The sequence below is a fragment of the Lathyrus oleraceus genome, chromosome 6 (genome assembly GCF_024323335.1).
Source record: "Lathyrus oleraceus cultivar Zhongwan6 chromosome 6, CAAS_Psat_ZW6_1.0, whole genome shotgun sequence".
Lineage (NCBI taxonomy): Eukaryota > Viridiplantae > Streptophyta > Magnoliopsida > Fabales > Fabaceae > Lathyrus > Lathyrus oleraceus.
In genome coordinates this window covers 70446981-70453049 of record NC_066584.1, presented here as the reverse complement: position 1 = coordinate 70453049, position 6069 = coordinate 70446981, and positions in this window count along the sequence as shown.

Here is a 6069-nt window from a genome sequence, read left to right as displayed (position 1 = left end):
ACTCACAATAGCTTTGGGAAATATATTCGGATGCACCATATCTAATGACACCAAAAACAGAAAACAACTATAAAACTCAAGTATCAGACAAATCTAGATATGCATCTCTGAATCACACCAACCTTTTTCCAAAGATACATATTCGGACTCAACATTCTTTTTTTCAGCTTAAACATCAAATTAATGCAAGGAATGGTGGATGAAACATCATATTATACGAAGATACATTTTCAGACAATATTTTTTATAAGATGGGGTGGATTTCATAAAAACGAATGATGATGTGATTTTTAATGCGTTCGGAGATGTATCTTCGAGAGTATGTAGGATATTTTTAAGTTTTTAGGGGTGTGGTACACATAAGGGTGGAAAGAAAAAATTCTCTAATAATTATGATATTCGATAAAATTTTCGATGATTCATAGTCTAATTATCTATGACTATGGACTAAATCATTGTGTTTATTTTATGTATAACAATCATGAATTGAGGAATACTTACATCCTTAAATTTTTTTAACTCCAAAGTCTTATACTTTTCCTCCCCCATAATATCAAACAAAAAGAGATGAAATAGAATAAAGCAGAATATAACATACATTCAATGTTATTTGTTTAAATAATTTAATTATATTTTTCCATTACATACATTTTAAATTAAGTAGAATAAGAAAACAAAAAAAAACAAAAAATGGAATCGGTTAAATTGTTTCACTTCATTTATAATATACAAATTCAAATGATAAAATTTATTTATTTATTATTTTATTTCTTCTGATATTAATACAAATATAGTTTTAGACTTGTATCTATTTAGGAGAAGAAAGAAATAGATAGATTTGAAGAAACAAAGAAAAAGTAGATAAATTTATTATTTTCTAAAAAAATAAATTTTTAGAAAATAATAAATAAATAAATATTAATATATTTTTAATTTTTAAAATAGTTAAAATTGAAATTTTTATTTAAACCCTCCTTAATTATATCTTTATTTTGAAAAAAAATTGGTGACTGTATTAAAAAACTTTTTGAAAATTTTACATAAATTCTTCAAAATTAATTAATTTAATTATCTTGTTATAATACTTTTAAAATTACTAATAAATATTTATTTATTATTTTCTATAAAATATTTTTGGTATAATTAATCAATAAGTCCCTTAATTTAATTTAATATTCCGTTTTAGTTCCTTAATTAAAAAATGTTACAAATCAGTCTCTTAACTTCATTTTTGTTACTCTATTTGGTCTCTTCCGTCATTTTTTAGAAGAAAAAAACGTTAAGTTCTGATTTTGTGGCATGACTGCAAGACAATTGGTACAAATCGGAATCAACATATGTAGTTAAAAACTGATACACTGTTTAAACTACGATGGTTTTGCTTTTGGAGGTTAAAACAAAACCCTCACAATTTAACAATGTATCAGTTTTTAACTACATATGCAGACTCACATTTGTACTAATGACCTTGCTGACATACCACGTCACAAGAACTTAATATTTTTTTCCAAGAATTGATGGATGAGACCAAATAGGATAACAAAAGTCAAGTTAAGGGACTAACGTGTAATGTTTTTTTGTTAAGAGATTAAAGCGGAAAAATTATGATTCCGCATGCGTATAAAATTATTTTTTGTTAAGAGATTAAAGCGGAAAAGTTAAGGTATGATTCCGCGTGCGTATAAAATTATTTTTTGTTATTTTCACAACAATTGATATTAATAACAATTACTATTAAAGTCTGATTATGAATGTGTTTACCTTGAAAATTGGTAAACAATCGCTAATCTTCCAAATTTCTAAATTTGGTTACTCGCGGAATCGATCAGATTGATCTTAGGACATCAGATCAGAGTTTTAAAGAAAATTAAGGATGAAGGGTGACTTAACCGGAAAGAAAGGTCTTGAACTGGCATTTATGACTAGTAAAGAAAAATGAAGTAAGCGACAGGAATTATAAAGGATTTAAAATGGTAAAGTAAAGTTTGCAAGTACTGGAATCTTAAGATTGTAAAGTAAACATTGAATGTAGGGAAAAGAACAAAAGGATCTTAAAATTGCAAATGACAAAGTAAAAATAAAGTGTTTGAAAGGAAGAAGCAAGGAAGAATGTTTCTGGAAAGAAAGTAAAGACAAATTTAGATTGCTTTGAAATAAATAACAATGGTGTAGACTTAGTAAATTTGCAGATTTTGTACACAATTTGACACACATTTTTCTAACACTAAGATCCTATATTTATACTAGATCGAAATAACCGCTTTGATGGTCCTTCAATCACGTCGATACACATGGCGCCCTGCATGCGCGCATTTGTTCATCCTGCTCCACGTGTGCTCTTGCGGTTTCTAACGAAGGTGAAATTCCCTCCTTTATTTAAATTTTGAATCTTTGATCGAAAACCGCTTTTTAACCGCTTCTCTAAAAAACTGCTCCGAAATTTCAGCTATGAGTTTGATCTTTATCCAACTATCCAAGCCGATTCACCTCCAACTGGTCGAATATCCCTTTTTAGTCGAAACCAGTTGTGCATATTTTTCAATTTTGGTAATTTAAGGTGGGCGTCGAAAATATGAGCTAACAAATTTCCCTCAGAAAATGTCATTTTCGACACACAAGAGAAAAAGACATTTTTTGAGACCTTACTTCGACGCCTTAATGACTGACATTGTGCCAGGTGTCTCAATGTTGGCAAAAACTATTCAGTTTTTTCCACTTAACTGGTGACGTCAGGGTCATCATTGCTTTTCCTATCCACGTCTTTTCAGCCCACAACAGAATCTTTTTTGCTCATCACGTTTCCTAGCTTCTAGGAAATCATGGGCTACAACATTAAATGTCGTCTTTACTAAACTGCCCAAGGGATACATGTGTCCCTTTAACTTGTCCCCCATTAATGTTGATTTGAAACGTCTTCCACGCAGGCCTATAAAAACCCACTTACTTACCCTCTTCAAGCATTCAAACTCTCATCTCTTCAAATATCTTCAAACTGAACCCAAATTTTGTCTTCAAACCCTAACAATGGACGCTTCAAACAAGGCTCTCAAGGGAAAAAGAGTCTCTTTCAAAACCACCGCCAACAGGTCTAAAGCTCCGAAGAAGATCTCTAAACTTTCTCCATTTTCTACGCTACCTGCTCCACTCGCAGTCGGCAATCGCCAGCACGTCCCAGAACCTCAGACAGAGGAACAACGCAGGATTTACGCTTCTCAGGTACTCATTCATGTTTCTGTTTCTGATAAAGCGCATGCCTTATCTGGACCTTTAGCTGAGTTAGACGCTGATACCGGCAAACTTAGAGAATTTTTTCCTTCTTACCATAAATGCAAACCCATAGGGCAAGCTAGAAACCCTAGGACTACTTCTACCGAAGACACTCAGGCTGGGGATACTATAGATTTGAGGTTTATGAACAATGGTTTTAGAGCCTTCCGTGCCACCCCAACTTTTAAAGACCCCACTGATTACTCAAATTGGTTAACCAAGATAGAGAAACAAAAGCCCGGGCTTGGAAAGATATAGGGATATATGACCTCATTATGCTGTTGAAATTGGATTTAGATTACAACAACCCTATGTTAATTTCTTCACTGTACTTCTGGGACAACACACACTATACCTTCCATCTTCCTTGCGGAATGGTCACACCAACTCTCTTCGACATGGCCATTATCACTGGGCTGAAACCTACCGGATATACCTATGATCCTGATATTAATTCTATGGATACTATTTCCTTTTTGGACTACCAGAGCGGTGTATTCAACACACATAGCACACTACCATGATAAAGACACTAAAACTGCCTCCGACGTGGAGCAAATAGCTTTTTTGGCTTTGTGGCTGTCACACTCCGTATTCTGCTCAAAATCCCTACAAGTTGCCAAGAAATATCTTACCCTGGCCAACCAACTGCGCGCGGGGCACGATGTCTGCCTAAGTGAGATGATTTTGGCAAGCCTTTATGAATCATTGAGCGGCGGAGTGGCTCAACTGAAGAATTTGGGGGACAAAGGGAACCTTCTGTTGTCTGGCCCCTTTTGGTTATTACAACTTTGGCTTAACGCCACCTTCGAGGCCAACCTGCCAAACAAGGGTCTCGTCGACGAGGATGCTGAAGGAATCCGGCATAAGAGGGTCGAAAGACCAATTTTAGCTCAACTAACTCCTAGGGACGAAGGTCAAGCTCTTCAACCAACTTTCATGAGTTATATCATGATGTTTTCTAAGCGTCATACCTTTACTTCGAGTATGGCTCCATTCTCTTTCAGGAAAGTTGGTCCTAAGTGGTTTACTAGGACCTTCCCCTCTCCATCTAAAAAACAGGAGACAAAATCTTTGCTAATTTAGGAAGCCTTCTTGACACCCGGGATTATAACTCTTTGATTTAACCCTTCGAAGGTCCAGGTTACGTTGATAACTTACCAGCACAATCTCGTTGCTTGACAATTTGGGTTGGCTCAGGTCCTCCCAAAGCGCCTATATGACAAGAAGAGTAACCTCATCCTTCATAATGCAATCCATACTGAAACCTCCGCTCTCAAACAAATATCCAGGTATACTGGCAGAACCCAGTTGACTCCGTTCAATTTCGAGCCCAGCTTCCTTTGCAGTCGAGAATTTTGGAAGTAGTGGGCTAAGTATGACATCGAGGAATTTTGCAACGTCACTTCCTTTATTCAACTGTTTGACAAAGCTTTTCTTCTTGTGCAGGAAAAGACCGGGAAAGGTACTTATACGCTTATAAAAGAAATTCAAGCTTTTCAAAACTACTTTGAAACTACCTATCGACCTGATGATCTCAGTCGAACCATCCGCGAAGCAGCTGTTACGCTCAAAGAGAAATTTTCAAAGAAAATAGAAACCTTAAATATTCCCTCATACGTTCCTCACGAGAAACGCTATGAAATGGCTCTTGAACTATTTCCCCCAAAGTTTCCTCCACTGCCAAATACTGACTTCGGAGTGGCTCTTGCCCCCCCATTTCCAGATTGGTTCATTTGTGGAGACTCTATTAAAATACTCCGACAACAATCTCAGAAAAAGGCTCAGTGGGTGGTTGCAACTAACCACACTTTAGGAAGTTTCAAAGAGCATCTTCATATAGGAATCGAAGATGTCCAAATTGAATCGGACATATATGAAGGTGTGACACAGAGGGCTTCCCTCGAAGTATATTCCCTTTGACAGGCTATTTTCTTTTATCTAACACTGATCGTTTTCATATTGTTCTTGTTTAGCTATCAAGATCCCCCCAAGAAACACACCAGCAAAAGACCCATCGAATCGAAGGCTGAAGGAAGCAGCAATCCTGCAAAGGTACCTCTTTTTTTTCTTGTTCTTTTATCTGTGTTATACATTGATGGTATAATATTTCATTTTTGGCTCAGGTTGCTCGAAAACCTCTGGTGAGTCCCATAAGAATCCAAAAACCTGTCACTTCCCCCATCATCGTAGACTCTGACGAAGATGACATGTCGCCTGTTCTCGACCTCACTTCTAGGAAAAGGAAGTCACAGTTGAAGGCCACCTATGTTTCGGATCAACCACCGATCAAACTTCCAAGGAAAAGACCCGTCGTACTTATTATCCAAGAACCTACTCCTAAGGGAATGGCAAGAGTAGCAGCGGCCCAAAGTGAGAGCGATAATTCTAGCCCTGGGGTCGAAGGTGGTAAGGTATGACACATTTCTCCTTACTTTATTTTAACTTGTTTGCCTCTTTTATCCATTTACCCATTAATACCTTCTGATTGTATTGATTTTAGGGTGACGTGAGCACTGTCATTCTGCCCAAGAAAACGGCTTCCTCCATGTCTGTCTTTGCGCCTGACGTTTTGAATAGTGCTGGCGAACCTACTTATCGACCATCCTCTGAAAAGGGGTCTATAAGTGAAGTTAATCAACCTCCACCTGGTTACCTCGATGCTTTGCTACCAAAAACTGCTACTCAACATTCTCATACTAGTGACTCTGGTCATGAAACCGATTCGAGCGAAGAAGATGGGGCAAAAGGTGATCTAGACCCTATGGAAGAGGATGAGCTAGTTGGAGGTGAGGAAACCCC